We start from the raw sequence: 22,964 nt of genomic DNA on the forward strand, positions 1-22,964 counted from the left end.
TCAGGAAAAATCAAAACTTGACAAGGTTTAGGAGAGGGTTCTAGGTCCAAATAGAATATATGTTCCCACTAATATACAGGATCTTTACTCATTTGTTTATCACGCTTAGGCAGAGAATCATTTGCCTTGCTAGCTAAATTTAAGCTTTTTCACTCCCAATATAGCCACATGCACATAGAATTATTAATGGTTTCTTCATCCCCTTCACATGCCATTTCCCCTTGCACCTCTAAAATAATAGAACACAAACTATGTATTTATGTTTTAATTAAGTTCTAACATATCACCTTGCAGTCACTTCCGGGCACTTTAAAATTAATAGGTTCCAAATTGATGGGATTCATGCATTTTCACCTATTTATGGTGAATATTGCAAGAGGGCAATGGCAACCATACTAGTAATGAATTCAGAAGTGAGAAGTGGCTAATTTTTGTACAAAAGTAAAATTATTAAAAGAAAGGCACTTGGCTGAACTGACAGATCATTTTCACATTGGCCAAGTAAATAGCTATTCCATTTGTAGCATGTGTGTAGTGTTTTGTTTTCCTGACAAGTCATCAAGTCCTTTCATTCGCTTTGCTTCATTGGGTGCCCTTAGAAGTGTTTTTTTTAAAGGGTCTTTCTTCTAGTTAGGTCTAGATGTCACATACTAGGTGAGGTGCATGTAGTTTGGAGACATGGAGTAAGCAAGGTGTCTCACCAGTATAGAGCCAACTGACCTTAGTCAATACGGGACCCACACATAAAGAGGGACACCTGCTCGACCCCATTATCTCCAATATCCACGAGCTAAAATGGCATAACACCACTCCCATTTGTTGGTCTGATCATCATCTAATAAAATTCAGCATAAATCTCACACCTACCTCCAATATGCAACCCGGTTTTCCATCTACGTCCAGGAAAAACTGGAAGCTACTGGACTTGGCAAAATTAAATTCAGCACTTCAGGAAAACCCACCTAGAAGCGGTCATAACATGGACAGCTTAGCGGCAGCTACTCACAAATGGCTCAGCGATGCCGCTGACCACTGCCTATCCACTACTCTTATTAAAGGAAACAGACACCGCCACCCTGCCCCATGGATTAATGACCTTTTAAAAACTGAAAAATCAAAATGCAAGGCACTGGAGCGTCAGTGGCGCAAAGACTACGCCCCTGACGCAAAAAAAACCTATCATGTAGCCAGGAATTTATATCATACTGCCTGCGGAAAAACACGCGCCTCATTTGTTTCTAATACTATCACGGAAGCAACAAACAAACCGAAAACCTTATTCAATATAGTCAAAGAACTAGCAGGCGCACAAACCACAGCCTCGGCTCCCCCACTGAATACTCAACAATGCCAAGATCTAGCATGTTTCTTTACTGAAAAAATCGAGAAAATCATCAGGGACATTAACATCAACAATAACGAACCACCACTTCTTTCTGACCAGGAACATGCCCCCTTCTGTGAAAATACCCTGGAAGCCTGGCCTCCCATTTCGGTAGATTTACTGAAAACCATTCATAAAAACATCAAGTCCGGCTCTCCCAGGGATCCTATCCCGATTAATATTATTAAACAACTAGACGATCATTCCCTGGAAGTCATCGTTGATACGCTTAACTCTTCGTTTGAATTTTCCACAGTCCCGACCCTCTGGAAACACGGCATGATTACGCCATTGTTAAAAAAGCCCACAGCAAATCCGGAAAGTCTAGCCAACTATAGACCCATATCCCTGCTCCCTGCCTTCTCCAAATGCTTGGAGAGACATGTCCACGCGGTCCTATCCACCTTTGTTGAAGACAACTCGCTTTTGCACCCCTCACAATCGGGCTTTCGGGCTGGTTTCTCAACAGAAACCACCCTTCTAGGAGTTACGGAACACATCCGAAATCTCCTCGACAAAAGCCAGACGGTCGCGCTCGTGCTTTTAGATTTGAGCGCGGCCTTTGACACCATATCTCATGAAACTCTCATCAAGACATTATACAGAAATGGTGTCCGTGGAAAAGCGCTTAACTGCATTCGATCCTTCCTAGCGGAATGGACGTTCCAAATAACATCCTCACTGGCCTGTTCCGACACCTTTAATGCCCCCCACGGTGTGCCACAGGGATCTATATTGAGTCTCCTGTTTTTTAATCTTTACCTCAGACCCCTAGCGGATTTAGCCGAAAAATCTGGACTCATCCTCATGACCTATGCCAACGATTCCCAAAATTATATTCTCCCTATCCGAACCCGGTCCGACACCCACATCTCTCCTCAAATCAGGGCTGCAAAACATCCTTAACTGGATGACAAGAAACCAATTAAAGCTCAATGGAGACAAGACAGAGATTCTTCTCTTAGGTAAACGTCAAGATCTTTGGAATCCTTCACACTGGCCAAACCAGATGGCTACTTTTCCTACCCCAGTGACTCAAGTTCGCAATCTGGGAGTCATTTTGGACAGCTCCCTTTCCATGAGCCAACAGGCCAACAAAGTCGTCGGTCTATGCCTTACCATCATCAACTGGCTGAGGAAAATTATCTGGATGCTGCCCTCTTCCACCCAAAAGACCGTAGTCAATGCCCTCATAACATCACGGCTTGACTATGGCAACATTCCGTACCTTGGCTCAAATAAAGCGGTAGTCGGTCGACTACAACTTGCCCAGAACGCTGCAGTCCGACTACTGTGCAGAATCCCTAAAACTTCCGGAGTCTCGAGCTACCGTCAGGATCTCCACTGGCTCAGGGTAGAAAGCAGAATCCGTTTTAAAGCCCTGAACTACATGTTCAGAATCAAAGGAGGTACTGCACCCAAGTACCTTCTAGCCCTGGCTCACCCCTATACTCCCAAGCGTAATCTTCGTTCGCAATCAGCTGCCAACTTCTGTGTACCAAGATTTAAATTGGCAAGAATGGGAGGCAGATCTTTCGCCCACCTTGGACCATCCCTCTGGAACGCACTCCCTCCTTTCATTCGAAAAGAGGAAAACCACGTCAGGTTTAGAAGTTATGTCAAGACCTGGCTATTCGAACAATAACAAGAATAGCTAGTAAATTCTCCTGACATCCTTATGCTGTGTCTCGGCGCCGGGAAACCCTTTGTGGATAGCTGTAGCGCCTTACAAATTTAAAAAATAAATAAATAAAATAAATAAAACTGGCACAGACAAGGTGTGATAGCACAAGAGGTCTAGAGGCCAGAATCATATTGGATCGTCCAAGGTGACGAAGTAGAATTCTCATAATGAAGGATGCATTCTTGGTCACTTAGTTGGAGTTGGAGGTTGGAGTCCTTGATTGTGCCTTCTTTACTTGTGTGAAGCTGTTTGGGGGCATTCAGATTTTCTTAAACCAGTGGCTACTACTGATCATGCCCTGCATGTAGGAGTTTGAGCATAAGGTGATATTGTAGAATTGAAGAGTCTGTTTTTCTTGACCATTGGCTAAGCCTAGAAGTGTTGTTGTTGATGGTTGTTCTAGCTTTTGAATGATGTGGGTATCACCAGCGTAGTTGTAGTAAGTAAGCTGGAAGGTTTGATAACTTCTAGAGTCAGGACAGATAATAATTAAAATGCAAGTGGTCGCTCAATGAGCTTACTGTCTTACTGTGTCTTACTGTGTTAGTAAAAGGTGGTGCTCAGAACAGTGGGAGCATGATTATTCAAATTATTTCTGAAAGGCAGGTCTCAGCTCGATTAAGAACAGTGCCTTGGATTCTAAAGTTAATTCGACTTTGGAGCAGTAGTTGACAGTCGGCAAGTCAAATGCTGATTACAAGTTGTGAAGGCGGAGAGCAGTCACCTAAATGAATTCCACTATATTTATTAGGTCATCCTAGATTGCAATAATCACTTACTCCATGCCTCTTCACAGCATAAGCCAGTCTCCTTGTAGCGAGGGTATTTTGCTCGAGGAAACTACAGATTTCTGAGATGACTCCATTTTCAATTGTGGGAATGGTACATTTGCAGTTCATTGTAGCTTGCTAAGCCATATACATCCAGCCCTTACGTCTTAAATATTGGCATAATGTAGGCAGTTTTTAGTTCATTAGGGAATGTCCAGCTGAGAGGAATCAACTGATGGTCGTACTGGGCAGGTATAAAAGCAGGTGTCGCTAGGAGGGTGTTTTTGAACTCAATTAGTGGGGACAGGTCAGTTGGAGATCCGGCAATAGAAATAAACGTATTCGGTTCAGTTGTGTCTTTCTTGGAGAGGGTCTTGAGCATACAGAGGTTTAGATGGGTAGGACCGATCTTTGGAATAGGTGTGAAGAAGTGTCATCGATTGGAGTAGAGACTTAAGGCTGTGTTAGAGTTTCAATGTAATGGTCAACTAGTGCATTTGCAGACCTCTTAGGGTCAGTACTCATGGTTTGAGTTGCTATGTTTATTTTATATTGTATTTTATTCATAAAACATTTGTGCTTAAATGCAGTACCTAGAATAATGGCAAACATAATTCATATTACATTACAAAGATTTTAACTGGGAGGCCATACACAGAGTCTAATCTGGGAGGAAGAAGCCAGGGAAAAAGAAGAACTGTAGAGATGAACAAGAGCAGAGAGATAGGAGAGGACAGCCTGTAGTCCCATTTGAAGACAATACATACAAGCTTAGTTTGAGATTAAAAGAGAAATGTAGCCAATGTATACAGATGAGATTAGCAGAGAGTCTAGCAGTGGGAAAAAGTAGTGAACAGTGAGCAGGGTATAAATATAGTCAAGATGAGAGAATGTTTTTGAAAATGAACAGTTTTAGTAGCCTTGAATGTCAGATGTGTGGACATGTACGGTGAACAGGAGAGACTGTAATCAAACTTAATGTCTAGATTATGAGCAGAAGGCGGAAGAAAGCAAACTGTGGCAAAGAAAAGTGCAGAGGAATAATGAGGGGCACTATCAGGAAAGAAAATATTTCAGGTTGTGATGGGTTGATATGTAGTGTGTGAAATGACATCCTGGAGTTGATGGCTGAGATACAAGAAAAAATTGTGGCAGGAAGATCCATGATGAGAGAAGAAAAATAGAATAACAGCTGTTATGTTTATGTTGGGCATAAAGGTGGTAAAAAAGTTTGAATAAAGCATTGACTCTAACGGGGGCTCATGGCTGACCTCCTGGGCTACCCCATAGAGGAAATGGAAGGGATGAGGGAAAAGAATTAGGATAAGAAACTAAGTATTTGCAACCAGAAAGATAAGTAGAGAACCAAGAAAGAAATGTGCTAGAGATGCAGAGAGAAGACAAAGTATAGAGCAGGATAGAATGGCCCACTGTGTTGAAAGCAGCAGGCAGATTTACGAGAATGAGAAAAGAGGATGTATCTAAGACTTTTATCCGCAGATTCCTTCCCATAGAATTTTCCTTAGGTGTCAGACTGCATTCGGAAAATTTTCTTGAGCAATACCCTGGTGCACCAGAAGGTGGCGCCAGTTGGCTATGCATGGTACCGTTGGCATCATCCGTGCCAGAAATGAATTGCACGTTTCTTATATAAGCGCCACAGCAGCGCACTGACATCAGTTCTTTTGACATCAGTTCGTGGAGAAGTGTGGCTCACTGGTTAGAGTAGGCAGACCTGGAAGCAGAGGTCAGCCCGGGACCAGGGTTCAATTCCCGGCTCGGCTGGGTCTTGAGTCCATAAATTGTCCATGGACTCGATAATTCTCGCTCCAGTGCATACTCGATTCATGGGTTCACATTCTGCGACTCTGGGCAATAGCTTGCTTAATCTCCACAATGGCCCCTCGCGGCGGGATGCCTGGCTTTCACCTTGTAGATGCCCTGCTGGGTTATCTCACAGGGGAATACCAGGACGGGTTCCCTAAGCAAGCGCTTAGAGACCGGTTGGTGATTTGCGCTATATAAATATCTGCACATTTACATTTACATTCTTTTCTTTCTGCACCAGTCAGCGCAGATGCCATAGAGAACTACCCCAGTCACTTTTTGATTGTCTTTTTTCTGCTTTTTGTTGAAGTTTTGTGAGAGTTGTCTTCTGGTGAAGCAGGGATGTCAACGAGGAAGGCTGGATTCAAGCCCTGAGGCACCTGTCATGGTCAAAAGTATGTGACGGACCTGCCCCTCATCTGTCTCTGGTGTCTTGAGCGGAGACCAGGGTGCCAAGACCTGTATCAAATGTAGTGCCATCTACCCCAAGGACTTGAGGAAGCGATCCCTCAAGCTCCTTGTTGCTCGCCATGCCACCCCACAACAATCTTGATAAAGATTAAGGTCCTTGGTTCGTTCGCAGAGCCATTGATCTTTGTCGAAGGTATCCCATTCTGGTAAGTCCCTCAAGAAGAAGAATAGCAAGAAGTTAAAGAGGTCTTCAACTTCACCCCATCTGCCGAAGTCATCCGACGAGACGAAGAAGCATCAACACTCAAGGCCTTATTCCATGGTTGAGCCTGTGCCTGGGCCATCTCCGCGCCTCCACTAGTTTCCCAGAGCCGGAGCGACCCCCGCTCAATGAAGTGATTTTATGAGGCCATGCACCTCATACTTGTGTGGCCCAGGTCTACTGGAGCGCCTTTGGGCCTTGTGGGGTCTGGAGCGGCCCCTACTGGTCTTCTGACAGCAGGTTCACCCTTGGCACCAGTCGCGCCCCTTGGATACACAGATGGGTCTGAACCGACGCCCGTTGAACTACCTCGACCTTCCCAGTTGCTGACACTCCCGGCGACGCCAGTGCCCTCCAGCAGCATCGGCTCCATTCTTATCCCCGACACAGAGCTGGATCTGAATTGCTCGATGCCGACTACGGCACCGACTGGAGCCATGCCCTCCAATCTGGAGCCTGAGCCCTATTCCTATGGGCTCAGACTTGGGGAAGATTGGGAGGAGAGCCAGCGGACCCCTATGAATACTAGCCCCTAGATCCCAATGAGGACACCTGGTGTGAGGATTTGGCAGATGCCAGTGGACTGGCCACCTTCCCAGAAGCTGAGTTAATCAATCCTCCTGCCATGGCTACAGTGGAGGGTGCCTCATTTGCTAAGGTGGTGATGAGGGTGGCTGAGGTCCTGGACCTTAGCTTGACCTCACTGGCAGTTAATAGTAATATCTTGATAGAGGGGCTTCAGCTAGAAGTTAACCCCTCAGACCCGCTTCTCCCATTTAATGAACCCTCACAGACCTCCTGCTCGAGGTTTGATTGTAGCCCTACACAAGGGCTCCTACGAACAGGGCGCTGGCATTGTCCCACCCCAAGGGGCCCACAACTTCCTCACCCCATACCCCACCCCGGAGAGCTTTGTTCTCCAAGCCTCTACTTCCCCAGTGAATCCTAGCATATTCCCTACCACCCCACCAGATAGGGGATCCAAAAGACTGGACATATTGGGCAAGAAAATGCTTTCTTCTGCCAGTCTGGCCCTGTGGTCAGTGAACACTGCATGCCTTTTGAGGCAATACTCACTCTGGGATTTGGGTGCACAGGTGCTGTCTATGATCCCGGAGGGCGCACGGGCTATACTGTTACAAGCTGTTGCTGAAGGGAGAGACACAGCTACGTTCACAGTCTGATGTGGGTTGGAAACGAACGACTTGCTAGGCAGATAGGTTTCTTCGTCAGTAGCCTTAGGGCTGAGGACGATTGGCTTTTCAGGGGATGTCGAAGCTTCGCTTCTGGACATTCATTTAGATGGCTCTCTTCTCTTCGGAGACAATGTGGACTTAGTGTTGGAGCAGTTTAAGGATAGCAGAGGCACAGCCATGTCCTTTGACATTTCCATGGATCCTCCCAAACCCAAGTCCACCTTTCGCTCCTTTTGTGGCCACAGAAGGGGCTTCCAACTGCTGCTTTACCCCCCCCCATCCACCGGGTTACACAGGCTTCCCAGATCATGCGTGGCCCAGGTCATGGTACACACAGACCCCATGGGTCGGGCAGCCAGAGTTTTGGCCAATCCACCACCTCTCCAGAACCCACAGCCTCCAAACCTCTTTAGTTTGCCTTCTGACCATCATGGGCAACCAGTGGGAAGCAGGATTCAGAATCACTGGGGGTCGATAACATCTGACCACTGGGCTCTCCAGATTGTCCGAAAGGATTACTCCCTCCCTTTTGAGACCACCTCTCCAACCATGCCATCTACTTGCGACAGGTTGACAGAACCATATTTTCTTAATCTTCCAGGAAGTGGTGGCTCTCATGGCCAAGTTGAGCTATGCGAGGATGCTGACAGCAGAAGTAGGTTGTGGTTGGTATATACGCTACTGTCTAATGCCCCCAAAAAACGGAGGCCTTTTTCCCATCCTAGACCTGCGCCCTCTCAATTTCTTCCTCAAAAGTGCTCACGCTCGCACAACTCTTGTCTGCCCTGGACTGGGTGGACTGGATGGTAGCGTTGGACTTGCAGGATGCATAATTCCACATTTCCCTCCTGCCTGCCCACAGACGTTGCCTGTGGTTCACTGTCCGTTCATTGTGCTCCCCTTTAGCCTTACCAGTGCACCTTAGGTGTTTACCAAGGTGATGGCGGTGATTTCAGCTCATCTGCGGATATCAGGGGTGTCTTTCCCTATCTTGACGACTGGCTGTTGAATGCGGGCTCTTCACAGGTGGTCATCTCTGACCTCCAGGCTACGGCAGACATCCTGCCTCCCTGGGGTTTATTATAAACGTGCCGCAGTCACACAAACATGCCGAAGTCATACTTGATCAATTCTAAGTTGCTCCCTTTCATCAAAGCTGTTCTGGACACAGTGCAGTTTTGGGCTTACCCCCGAACAGCGAATCCATGATATTTAGGCTATGATATCAATCTTTCAGCCTCTGTTCTGGGTTTCGGTGAGGCTGACGGTGATGCTGCTGGGGATATGCGGGCTCTGCCGTGGGACGTGAAGTTTCAGTGGGCGCAGCATCAGGGGAATCTCTCCAACATGGTCTAGATCTCGAAGAGCACTGCAAAAGACCTGCAGCAGTGGTTAATGAACTGTGATTGGGTCAGCGGCAGACCACTCTCTCTTCCCCAAGCAGATCTGAAAATAGTGACAGATACATCACTTCTCTGATGGGTCAGCCATCTGGGAGGGGTGGAGATCAGAGACCTCTGGTCTCCAGCAGAATCCGGTCTCTACATCAACCTACAGGCGCTCCGAGTGATCTGACTCCACCCATTGGCATTGAAAGCTTTTCTACCCTCTGTCAAGGGATGGCTAGTACAACTCTATCTCCTTGTGGTAGCAAAAAACAAGGCTGGGTGGGGTCGTGGGTTCTTTGTCAAGAGACCATGCACCTCTGGACATGGCTGGAACATCAGGGCATATCCCTGGTGGTACAACACCTGGCGGGCTCTCTAAACACCGGGGAGGACAAACCCAGGTGACGAAGCTTTGCAGATTATGAATGGTATCTCTACCTGGAGGTGGTGCAAGGTCTCTTTCAGCAGTGGGGAGACCCTCGGTTAGATCTGTTTGCCATTGCTGAGAATGTGCAAGTTCAACAGTTTTCAAGGCAGCTCTAACTCAGAGATGCTTTTTGTTGCGAGTGGAGCGCTGGCCTCCTGTATGCCTTTTCACCCATACCACTCCTGCCTAGAGTTCTCAAGATCAGGAATGATGGTACCCAAGTTACCCTTGCTGCTCTGGACTAAGCTCGGAAAGTCTGATATCCGAAACTGTTGAGATGGTCCTTTGGTCCGCCTATCAGGCTGCCACTTTGGGAGGATCTTCTGTCACAGCTGCTTTTACCCGAACCTGTCAATCCTCCACCTTCATGCATGGAGATTGAGCGGCAACAGTTGACAGCTTTTGACCTTCCACCCTAAGCTTGTGAAGTTATCTTGGCAGCTCAACTTCCCTCCACCAAAACCGGCCATTGGAATAAATGGGCCTACTCCCTTTCTCAGATTCTTCTGTTTATCCTAACCCTGGCCCAGCAGGGCTCTACATTGGGTACTTTAAAGGGTTATCGCGATGCCATTTTTGCTATTCCGTGGCTGTCAGATCTGCCTTCCCTCTTCAAGTTCCCTATTCTAATAGATTCCTTGAAGGTCTGGAGCACATATTTCCCCCAGCTCTCTTTGTTATGCCTCAATGAGACCTAAACTTGCTTCTTACTTTTTATTGTGTTCTCCCTTTTGCCCTCTATGGCTCCTCACCATTAAGATGGCTTTTCTGGTGGCAATTGCATCTGTTCGGATAGTCAGTGAGCTACAGTCACTGTACTCTCACCCTCCCTACATCTAATTTTTCCCTGTCAAACTGGTTCTTTAACCTTGAGCATCCTTTATGCCAAAGGTAGTCACTCAGTTCCACGTAGGCCAGTCTTCACTTTGCCTACCTTTTATGCTACACCACATCCCTCTATGAAAGAGGAGAGACTCCATTTCCGTCGCAGATGATGCCACGTCGAGCCAAGTGATGCCACCTTCTGGCGCGCAGGGGTAACCCTCAAGCAAAATTTCCAGATCTAGTCTGACGCCTCAGGAAAATTCCAAGGTAAGGAATCTGTGGCTAGATAGAGTCTCTACCAATAAGTTATTACTGAAGGTAAGTAACTTGTTCCTTAAAATCAGCTAAATGTGCAGTTTTCAATCAAGTGGGAAAGGTGGAAGCTTGACTGAAGAGGAGGATGTACAGAGTTAGAATGAAATAAATGATAGACTTGGTGGTGCACAGTATGTTCTAGTAATTTGAAAGAAAAGTAAGAAGGGATGTTTTGTGGAAAATTAAGAGAGCTGATTCCTGGCATTGCTCCTGTTGTTGGCTTTTCATTGACTGCTCTATTCACGATGATAAAAATATGGGTATTAGGAAGAAGGGAGTATGTTAGCAGGGAGCAGAACCCTATTTGTCTCATCAGCATTGCAAGTCTGTGTTGGTCTTGTAAAATGTTCTAATTTGGATTGCTGCTCTATCATGCTTATTATTACTGATGCTTTTTTCAGATCCAGTAGCTGGCAGTAAATAACCCGCTTTAAATAGGAATTTGTAATTGTACATTTATCAATATGAAACCAGCATATACCAAGCAATGTAATTACATATTTTGGGCCTGATTTAGAGCACAGTGGGACTCTTGCTGCTTTGGCTCACATCATCCTGAACACAGGAATTTTGTGATGGTTGCCCCACCCACAAGGGGTGACCATCACTATGATCTAACAGCCTATAGAAAATGGGCTGTCAGGTCAGTGGTCAATAAATACTACAAAAAAGTGGAAACTCAATGCTTCCTCTGACTCTAAATAGCATGGACGAACCAGGAGTTTGGAGGAGCAAGAGCACCACCATTTTAGAGTGTCTAATGCATGTTCTGTTTCGACCATGCTATGTCAGGCAAGAGTTCCTAACAGTTATAAGAAATGTTAAAGTTCATACCACTTTTTTTGGAGAAGCATAGGATTAGGTTGATGTTTTTCATTATTTATAGAGCACGGTATACATTACTTGAATGCCCGCTTGGAGCTAATGTTGTATCTCCAGTGACTCTTAAAAAACATAGAAGCTCTTCTTGTTTTGTTTCTTAGACCCTCACCTACTATACTGGTGGTATGCTTCTTAATTGGGCCTCATCCTGGTCCCTAAAAAACAGGATGTAGTCACTCAGGAAGCACTTTGGATAATTTCCTGAAAGAGTCTTTGAATAATAATGCCTTGTTACACCTAGGTATGCTTTAATTAGTGGTGTTCCTGGTTTGGTTAAAATCAATACAAAGAAGGGTGTGTAGTAGAGATAATGGTCCGTCAACATGTTTGAGCATTATCCTGGGCGGCCCGTGAGGGCCAGGACTTTCATCAGGGTTAATATGTCTCATGTTAGTATGTCAGATAGCCTAACCAGAGTCAGTCAGAGTCAATACCAATACATGTAAACATAAAATATGCACCACACAAAGGGCTTAATCGCCTTTCTCCAGCGACATTCTCATCTTGGGTCCTGTAAAGAAATAATAATAAACTTGTGTCGGTATCAAGCAATCCATGCACATCAGTAGTGCTCAATCATAGCACACCCTGTGGGTGGATTTAAATAGGAAGTCCGGTATACCCAGGTTTAGGGTCTGGTTAGGGTAGGTCATGAAAGAATGCTTTTAGACTCACTTCACGAAAGAATTCTGCCAACATTGTTTGAATTTATCAGTGTAGTTAGTTGGGACAAAGCCAAGACCTTTATTGAGCACTTTTATTTCCCCTTCTGTGAGTGCCTCAGTGGTAAGGTTTAGGTCTAGGTTGATGCCCCGCTCGTCCCTAGTTGCAGTACCTTTGTCTTCCTTCTTGTTTTCACCCCTTCTGAGTATGATTCCTCCCATTGGACCTTTCTGTCACCTCTCCCTAAAAAAGGACAGTTCCTCTGAAAACAAAAAAAGGGGGGGGGGGGGTCATGGAGAGTGGAGGTGGCCCTATGGATTGGACCAAAAATACATGCCATCGGAAGGTAAGGTTTGGAAGTGCCGGTTGTTAGTCCTTCTACCTTTAAATGCCGGTTGTTAGTCCTTCTACCTCTACGATTGGAAGGTTTGTTCTTTCTACTGTTACTCAAGTTGTCACTAGACCTGCCTTCTGAGTCGGAGTTGGACTGCCAACTACTGTCTTGTGTCCTTTTCTGTGTTGCTGTTGATTGTTGTTTTCCCACATAGTCATCCCTCGCATATGGGTACAGTTTCCCATGGTAACATTTTGTAGCATCGTTTTTTAGTTTTGAAATTTCTCTCTGAGTGAGGAATTCTTTGTAATCATTTATTTTCTTATTATCTCCTTCCAGTTTATTCTTGAAGATGCTAATCTTGATTTGGGAATTTAAGCTGACTTCACTGATTATGACCTTAATTAATAAATCATTGGACAGCTGTATCACTGTGTTTATTATCAAGATCAGCCAATCACGTGTACACCGCCATGCTCTTAATGACTATTCCTCCTTGAAACTTTTGTGTTCCCAAAAAATTCGGGGTTTATTATTAACAATGAGCCAGGGCTGCGTTGGCTCTCAAAAATTCCATCATGACGGCTCCTTGTGGAATAGTCTTTACCTGGTTCCTCCTAAGTTCAGAGTGTCCCAACCTTCTGCGTGAGGTCCTGGGTAATAGTGGTCTCATTGATAAGTGGTGGTGCTGGCGGATTTGTGGTGCTACCTCATCAAGAGAAGGCTAAACCAGTTTCTTCTGCCACAGTTTGCCTGTTATGTTCTGGATACTGGTATTAGCCAACGGTCCAAGATTAGTTATTAAGATATATTGTGCTTTATTATTGCTTTATGAGAGGCTGATCTCTGCCCATACAATCCCCACAACTGGGTGATGCTCACAAATTACTATAACCAGTCTCACAGAAAGTAACCTGGAGGTCAACTACTCCGATGGAAGAAGAGAGAAAATGAATAGGATGCATCCTCCCATCCGCACTCTCTAAAAAGACTTGCATTAAGTTATTACCTCAGCCTCTTTACTAGCATTGTTCTATGTTGGCATTTCCTCCTTTACAACATATTTCTCAGTTCCTTCTGCCCACTTTTCGTTGGATTTCTTCACTGTTACTTTCGTGATATGGATATGTGGAATAACAGTCCTCTTTTTCATCTGTTCCCTCATTATCCCTCTTCCTGGATGGCTGAGCAGTGGACACATAGACCTATCTAATTGTGTATCTCACACTTAGAATAACCCCCCTCTGTATTTTGTAATTCTACTGTTTAATACTGGTCGGCGTCAGGGCACCTTCCCAGGTGATAGCACATTCTACAAATCTGCATAACTTAATATATTTTGGATTATTTATCTGTTTATGCTTATCTCTAATATGTTTTTCTTGTCCCTCTATAGTGTTCTGGCACTCTCTAAATATGGCCAAAATTAAATATATAACAAAATGAGGTGGAAACAAATTATGTATTTATGCATTTATTTATTTGTAATGATTTCATTCTTATAGGAGTGGTATGATGTAAGACATTTTACAGTGTCAGTTATTGAAAAGCACTGCTTACACTCCTCTTTGTAAATACCATATCAGAAAACATTACGATATTAAATAATTTTTCAAAAGTTTCCATCAAGAATAAGAATAGGTGCCATTTCAGTAAACTTTGCATTACCTGCTGGAAGCAAAATATTTATCATTGCTTGCTGAAAGATGGAAGTTTGTGTTTGATGTCTTTCAAATCTAGACCATTTTGTGTTGTTCTAATACAAGGTTCTAGGTTAATCAAGAACTCAGTTTTCTTCTTGAAAAGTATCTCCTTTATTCCCCCTCTTGTTTTTATGATATGTTGAGCTATAGAATTTGAGAGAAAAGCCAGAGTGCAGATTATGGTTTAGTACTTAAAGTGCATTTATCAATCACACATTGTGTCCGCTTGTGGTAAGTAATGGTGACAACAATCAAAGATGATATAAACATCATCCTTTCTGAGAAACAGTGTTGTGAGCTGATGGCTGAATATCATTATGTCCTCAATGATAAATTAAGGTAGTCCCATGATACGCAATTCACTTAATCCAATTTGGTTACAAAGCATATATTCTCATCTGGGCTCGATATCATCATCTTTGTAGTTTTTTTTTTTCACTGATGTATTCATTCATCATAACTGTCTTGGTCTTTATCTAGATGCCTAAATCCCTTACATCTAGCCATGAAATGGGAATAGTGCTCATTTTTATTGACTGGTACTCTTGCATCAACGCTTGATGTTCATCTTATGAGATCTCACGACATCAACATCATCACCTACGCGGATGACTCTCAACTCGTCTTATCACTCTCATCTAACCCAATCTTGACAAAGACCAACTTCCACAACTGCATGAAGAAAGTCGTGACAAGGATGAAAGACAACTGACTTAAACTAATCATGGACAAAATAGAAGTTCTGATCTTCAGCAGACACGCCGTTCTGTGAAACGACTCCTTGTGACCAGCAGCGCTTGAACCCACACCAAACACCACGCCTGCCACCTCGGCATCATACTGGACAGCAAACTCTCCATGAAGCATTCGGTCAACGCTGTCGCCTCAGCTTGCTTCCACACGATCCGCATGCTCTGCAAAATCTTCAGATGGCGGCTCCCCATCAGCACAAGGAAAAAACTGTGACGCATGCCCTCATCACCAGCCTTCTCGACTACAGCAACCCACTCTATGCTGGCGCCACCACCTTCTTCATGCAAAGATTTCAGACAATCCAGAACACAGCACCAGACTGATGCTCAATCTGCCATCACCCAGCACCTGAAAGACCTTGGCTAGCTCCCCATCCAGTAGAGGTGCCAGTTCAAGCTCCTGATTCAAGCCTACAAAGCCCTCCACAACCAAGGACCAGACTACATGAACCGCCACCTGATTTTCCATCCGTCAACCAGAAACCTCCACTCCGCACCTCACCCTAACTCAGACACCACGTATCTGCCGCAGCCATGCCATACAAATACCACTTGATTGATTGATTGATTGATTGATTGATTGATTGATCTTCACTGTAATCAAACCTAATTTTTTCTGGGTTTTAATTTTTGATGAACACATTCATTTATCACATTTTTCAAGGAACTTGGGAATACCAAGATAGGCTGAGGAGGTCCACCATTCACATTCAATATTGTAAGAAAGGTAATAGCCCATGAAACCCCCTCCTTTTTATAATTATTGGCAGGTGGTTGTTGGTCCTCTCGTGTGGCATGGTCCCCACCCTAGGGTAGTCTTGCCATTATAAAGTCTCTCATTGAGAAAGTGCCTCTTTTTGTGGGGCCACCTCCATTTTATTGTGGACTGATGCTGCTGGTTTTTAAATTCTGTGCACTGGTGTACTGCTGTCCAGTACGGTGAGTGTATGTTCTCCTACCCCTAAAACATGGTTAAATTGGCTAATTCCACTTTGGCATATTTAACATTCCAGGAAGGCCATAGTAAAGGGTGTAAGAAAACACCCCAATGGCATAGGAAATTAAATGTCAGCTATGGATTTCAGCACCCGTTGTGCCATTAACTAGGCTGACACAGAAAACATGACTTCCAGCCTACGTGTGTGTCCTGACTCCTGTAGCCTTTAAACCTTTCAGTAAGACCTGTCAAAAGACACATTTTGACAGGAGGGATATCTTACTTCTAAATTCAAAGAAAATCACCCCTAAGTAGGTCTTGTAGCTCACAAGGTAGTATATTAACTCAAAATGGAGCGCATAAGGATTTAGTGTTTGCATGTTCCTACAGTGACCAGCCTTAAACTGTTTCACTCTTAGTGTAGTAGCTGGTTCTATAAAGCAAAAGATAAAGTACAGTTAATATGTTAATTCTGTACATTTGGTTTAGAATAAGCTAGTTTGTCCATTGTTTTTGATTTGTATTACAATCCAAATCAATGATGAAATTATCTTTTTGATAAATATACAGGAAAAGTAACTTTTAAAATGTTATACTTTCCCTGCCTAAATCCCCTGCAGGCTAATTAGCAGTAGTCTGCCTGCCTGCTGCTGGCCTTTCCATAGTGCTTTGACTATTTAATACTGCTTTCAGGACAGAAACAACAGATTGGGCCTCACACAATGGCTCAGGACAGGAATGTGACCCAGATTAACACAGGCAGGGCAGTTGAGGAGTGCTCAAGAACTTCACTAATTTAAACATTCTAGTGTGAGGCATGTACTTTTATAGTTCAGTGATAAAGGAAGCCTGGAGAAGATGGGGCTTTTGATCACAAAACACATTTTAGCTTCATGACTTTGGTTTCAGTGCAGGAATGAGCTGGCCAAAGGACCAGTTTGAGTGAGAGGGGACTGCTCATTACCTTACACACACACCTAGGTGTACCACAAACTCCCATGGCTCCAAAGTCCCTGCTCACTAGGATGCCCAGATATTTCAGGCCACTTGATAGCCACCTTGCCCAGAGGGGTAGCAGGGAGCGCTTAGAGCTCTAGGAGTGTTAGTGGCATAGCCTCCTTCTTACTCCAGTTGATTTTATAGTCATAAAAGTGAGCAAAGGAGTCAAACAGATCCATGAGTGCTGGAATCGATACTCAGTGTCATGAGCATATCGTCTGCATAAAGCAGGTGCTTCAGTTCCTCAACCAGTGTTTTGACACCTGTGATTTCTGTCAATGTTCTGCTAGCTATGGCCAGTGCTTCCAAAGCGAGTAGGAAGAGGAGCAGCAACAGTGGGCAGGCCTGCCTCGTCCCCCGGGAAACGACAATCAGCTTGGACAGGATGCTGTTATTATTGACAGTTATTGGAAATTCTTCACTGGCTACCGGTCTCACAGAGAATTGATGTAAAATCTCTATGTATCACCCACAGAACGCTACATATGTGTGGTCCCCCATTTTACATCAGGTGGTTATCCCTCACATTACAAACAGGGCACTCAGATCCTCTCATCTCTTTTTAGCCTCGGTTCCCTCGGTTAGAAGGGGTAGTGGATCTTTTAGTTTTATTGTAGCACAGCTTTGGAACTCTCTCCCCTTGGCATCTGCTCGATGGACAACGAGTTGGGTTTTCGAAAGGCCCTAAAGACTTTCCTCTTCAAGAAACAAGTTTCCAAATGCCTCTGCAGAACATTTCTTTTCCTCGGTCAGTGGTGGAATGCCTGTGGGTTGCCACACGCTGTACAAATCCAGTAACATTACATTGATTAGTGCTGTAGAGAGGTGATAGAACTAGCGGATTGTTTGGATAAAATTCTGACCTATACCAAATCTGTAAATATTGTAGAAAAGGTACAGCAATTCGAAGGAGAGTAGGAGTTTGTCATCTGTATCATTTTTTGTAAACCATAAGACGTGTCCTAGAGTTGTAAGTGTTGGCAGTATGATCTGTATGCAACAAAACCGATCTGATTGTCATCGATCAGTAGCCTGATAACGCGGTCTTGTCTGGTGGACAGGATGTTATCCAGTATCTTTATATTGCAGTTAAATAGTGAAATGGGGTAGTAGTTGGCACAGGATAGGTGGTCTTTTCTTGGTTTCAGGATAAGCGATATGTGAGCTCTGTTAAATTCCTGCCATAGGGACCTAGTGTTCTTGGCTTCTTAAAACATTGTTGTAAGAAGCGTAAAAGTTTGGTCCCATTTAGACCTCTAAGTGGGAAGCCGTCTGCCCCAGGTGTCTTCACTGTAGTCAGAGCTTTGATGGCATCTGCGACTTCCTCATGACTGATGTCCAGTTCTTCACAGGCATCTGTCGGGAGAGTGAGTAGATGGAGGTCCGACATGAACATGTATTCCTGCATAGTGTCCTCCTGGCATTCTGCATTGTAATGCATCAAATAGAAAGTTGTGAATTCTTTCACAATATCTAGTGGATCATTCAGGATTTCCCCTTGTGGTGTCCGGATAGCCAGAATTGCTGATTGAGCTTCCCTGTCTTTTAGTTGCACTGCCAAAAGCTACCACGCTTTCTCAACATCTTCATAGGTTGTCTGCCATATGAGGGAGAGTGATTTTTCTTGCTGCCAGTGTATTGACACTGTTGAGTTAACTTTTTTTATTCATCAGTGCTCAGTGTGGGTTAGTTAAGGTAGGAATCTTAGAGGGCCTTCACAGCTGATTCCAGTGCATTATTTTTGGCAGCAGCTGCTCTCTCAATGCTGGCATCTCTCATCACTATCCCTCACAGGTTGGCTTTCCCCACTGCCCACAGAAGTTGTTTGGAGTCTGTGGTGGGCTCGTTAAACATCATGTGTTCATCCAGGAGAGCCTGGAGTCTGACCTTCTCCTCTGGCGATTTGAGACATGTCATATTTAGCCGCCGCATGCGGGATTTAGTTTGGGCCAGTTGTAAATGTAAGGTGAGTGCAAGGGGTGCATGTTCAGACACTTCCCCAATGCCAATAGTGCACTGTTGTGTGAAAGGTATAGTCGCAATGTTGGTCAGGAAAAATCCTGTCTGGATTCCGAGCCGTAGGCGGGAGGAGGTATGTATACTCCCAGTCCGTGGGGTGTAGTAAGCACCATATATCATGCAGGGAGTGATCCTCTTTTAAGCTCTGGAGCACAGTCCGTCGTTGTTGTGTTTCATATGAATTCTTCCCATTTTGACTACCCAGAATAATGTCGCATTCATGGGGGCATAAACCAAGCTAACAATTAAAGTCCGGTCCGAGATTTTCACTCGCACGAAAATGTAGCAGCCATTGTCATCGGACCATGTCTCTTTTTTTAATATGAACTGGTAGTCATTTTTGGAATAGAATAACCACTTTGTTTTTCTTGGAAGTAGATATGAGAGGCTGGGTAGGATTCTCAATGGCGTACAATCAAGTAGAAAAAAGGGGTTTTCCTACCCAGTCACGTTTGAGTATAGCCGATTCTGTGGCTGTGAGATGTTTCCTGCATGAGGACAATGTCAGGCTTCTGGGAGCCTAAGAAGAATATTGTTTTCTTACAATTGATGTAGTGGGTCATGCCATTCATGTTGAGAGACCATAGGATCAGGTTCACAGTAGAAATTTTCAGGGGTCACAAGAATATTGAACAAAGAACAGGTTTGTCGTGGTGAGGGACAAAGGTTCGCTGTCGGGCAGAGAGAACGGGAAGGGAGTACAGATAAGTCCTTTCCATGTATAGTGAGCTCAGCAGTCGACTATGACCAATGGCTAAGGAGGTTTTCACTGGGTGCCTGTGTGGAGATGGAACCTAGAGGAACAGGTGGTCTGTAAAGGACTTAGCGAAGAAAGGAACCCCATAAGAAAATATCGTTCAATCTGTAAATCAAGCGTTCATGCACATCCGTTACAGCCATATGCTCAAGCCGGTCCTTCTGGGTTGTGCCGTTGGTTGGACCACTTGTGAAGCAGGCACAGTTTAGCTGCTGTCATTACAGAGATCAAGTACAGTGTGGATGTATAGTGTGCTACCAGGTGGAGGTAGGAAGGCAGGCCATGGAGTCAATAATGAGTAAATGTTTAGATACAGGCAATATCCCAAGAAACTGGGGGAGAAATACCCAGTTAAACTTTTGAACAGGGGGTGACAGACTACCTCATGCGGGTGCCACTCAATGGAATGATGGTGACCTGCAGCAACCTGATCTGTGGGGGAGAGGAGGTGGAATGTGAAGGAGAAGTAATCCTGGGGGTCAATCAACAAACTGGGTAACTTCAGTTATGGTTCTTGGGGGGGATCTCAATTTATCTCTATCCTGCTGCCAGGGTTCTTGTCTGAGGTCCCAGTCTGAGTCTCTGTTCGTGTTAGAGACCTCCATGCGTGGTGTCCGGGATGTTGCAGTGCGTGGTGGAGAAGTGTCCATATTCTGATGATGCTGTGCCTTTGCATTTTGTAGCCAGAGTTCCAGCTCAGCCGGGTCACAGAATTCCTTGCTCTTGTAGTTGACGGTCATAAACCATGGTCGCTGGCTCCAGGGGGCTGAATCGGAGGTCTAGCTTCCAAAGCACTGGGTGGAGTGTATTAGTGAGTAAATTCATCTGAGAGGTGGCTTACCAGTTGTGTCTGTCCATTACCACCAGCACCTATCAGGACTCTGTCAGAGACAGGACGGAAGTAGGATAGTGTTCGGGTGGTACCGAGAGGGGCGCAGTAGTGTGCTCGGTGGATGCCCAGCCTTGAGTCCTGGTAACGATACATTGTGGGTGTATATGCCTTTCTGATGGATACATCTGCCAGTGGATTCCTCACCTTGTGAATATCCCCTGCGCCAGCATTCCACAGAACTTTTTTCCCAAGCTCTCTACGCCAACGTGGACGACGTCATAATGCATCGGCTCCGCTCGCGACTCCGTATGACGTCACCGGAGCCATAAGAGAGCCACGTCGGCGTGATGACGTCAGTTCCCTTTTTTCCGCGCCGTCGACGCGCAATGGTTTTCCAGCACTCCTCTGCTACTTTGTAGTCGTGTAGTGTGTTACTGTTGGAAAAAATTGTCATGTCTTCGACTAGGAAGTCGGGTTTCAAACCTTGTAGGGAATGTGGGGGCCACATGTCAATGACAGACCCCCATGAAGATTGTTTGTGGTGCCTTTCTTCTGACCACGACGTGGAGGATTGTTCCAGCTGCAGAAGGATGAATCCCAAGGCCTTGAAGGAAAGGGAGGCGAAGCTCTTCATGGCCAAGGCTAAGAAGGAGAAGAGAGGTAGGAAGAAGGAGAGATCGAGACCAGAGTCGTCGACTTCGCATTCTTCGAAGTCGAAAAAACATCATAAGAAAAGGAAGCATTCCTCTCGGCGTCGGTCTTCGAAGAGCAAGGCGTCGAGATCGACGTCAAAGTAAGGATGTGTCTCCTTCTAAGTCTCCGGAGAGATCTCCTTCGCCGAAGCGGACTCCGGCGCGGTCCCCGGCGCAGTCCCCGGCGCAGTCACCGGCGCAGTCACCGGTTCCAGTGGAGTCTTCGGCTTCTGAGGCCGAGCAAGAACAAGGAAAAGAGCCTTCTCCAGAGCCGGATGATCCTGCAGCGCCTGTTGAGGACACTGCGGCGCCGGTACCAGGTACTCCTTAGCCGGATCCGGGATTAATCCCCGACTCCGGGTGCGGATTCAACGCATTTTTTAAATGCTATGTATGGGATTTTCCAATGGGCTGCCTTCCCATCCAGCGCACCTACTGGTCCCGTGGGTCCTATGGCATACACTCTGTGAGTGCCGCAGCATTATGCTCAGGCCCCGTTTATGCCCTTTCTGCCGATGGCGCCTTCGTGGCAGTTTCTGGCGCCGTCTGGGGATCCAGCTCCGCTTCAATTGGATCGACCTTCTTCGGAGCCTTCCACGACGCCGTTGCCGACTTCCTCGGCTCCGCATCCGGCACCGTCGACTCCGACTCCGGCGCCGCCGACTCCAACACCTCTGGCTCCTCGTTCGTTTCCACCGACTCCGCATACGGCGCCGCCGGCGCCGGTTCCTCGGATCCGCTCAAGGAGAGAGGCCCTGAGGGTCTTGGAAGAGGAGCGTTATAGGGAGGAGGTGGAAGAAGGTGAGGTGGATACTTCTTCTGATGACTTTGAGGGGATTCAAGAGGCTAGCGGTCTCGATACGACTCCGGAGTGGGAGCACTCTTCCACTAGGTCCTCTCCACCGCAGGAACTGGCTTATTCCCATCTTGTAATGAAGAAGGCCGCAGAGTTACTGGACTTGCAGTTGCCCTCTGCTGACGGAGGTGTTACATTCGCCTACCTCGACCAGTGAGCCTTTGCTGCCTTTTAATGAGGCTATTTTGGAGCCAGTCATGGATGTCTGGCGTAAGCCACTCTCTTCGCCGGCAGTCTCCAGGCAGGTGGCAAGAAGATATAGGGTGGCTCCTGGGGATCCAGGTTTTCTTTCTTCCCACCCTTCTCCAGAAAGTCTGGTGGTACAGGCGTCATGCTCGAAGCATGCTTCAGGAGCTTTTAATCAGACCCCTGCGGATAGGGAGTCTAAGAAGGCGGATCAGGCGGCTAAAAAGACCTTTTCTTCGGGGAGCATGGCAAGTCCACTAATGCCACCTGCTTACTAGGGCGCTATGTTCATGCTCTTATGGACTCAATGAAATCTTTTACCCCTAAGTTGCCAGAAGGTGATAAGGCGTCCTTTTTGGAAGTGGACACGGACACTCAGGCTGCTGCAAGGCAGGTGATTCAGTCGGGGCTTGACACGGCTGATTCGGTGGCAAGGATAATGGGGTCATCTATAGCCACCAGGGGGCAAGCGTGGCTTCGTTCGTCTGGCTTCTCTACGGACGTTCAGGCCACATTGGTGGATTTGCCTTTTGACGGACAGAGACTTTTTGGTGAAAAGGCTGATTGCACCTTGCAGAGATTTAAAGAGAGCAGGGTGACGGCTAAATCTTTAGGTCTGCAGGCTCCTGCTAAAGGATTTGGGCTTAAGAAATTCAGAGGTTTTGGGAGGTCTTCATTTCGCTCCTTCCGGCAGCCTCAGCAGCAGCAGCAACAGCAGCAGCAGAATCCCCTCTATAGGTCCTATAGAGGGAGACAAAGAGGTCGGAGAGGTTCTGGCCGCAACCCATCTTCATCTTCTGCCTCCTCTGCTCCCAATGACGCTTCAGGGAAGCAGCCCTAGATCCCCCAACCTAGATCATGTA

The 22,964-nt window shown here is 45.8% G+C and overlaps 1 protein-coding gene across 1 annotated transcript in view; it reads left to right on the forward strand.

The window, feature by feature from the left end:
* The window catches only part of LOC146859134 (uncharacterized), a 2,052,335-nt gene that overhangs the window by 1,995,494 nt on the left and 33,877 nt on the right, over positions 1 to 22,964 (forward strand). The window lies entirely within an intron of this gene.

The sequence above is a fragment of the Triturus cristatus genome, chromosome 3_2 (assembly GCF_964204655.1).
Source record: "Triturus cristatus chromosome 3_2, aTriCri1.1, whole genome shotgun sequence".
Lineage (NCBI taxonomy): Eukaryota > Metazoa > Chordata > Amphibia > Caudata > Salamandridae > Triturus > Triturus cristatus.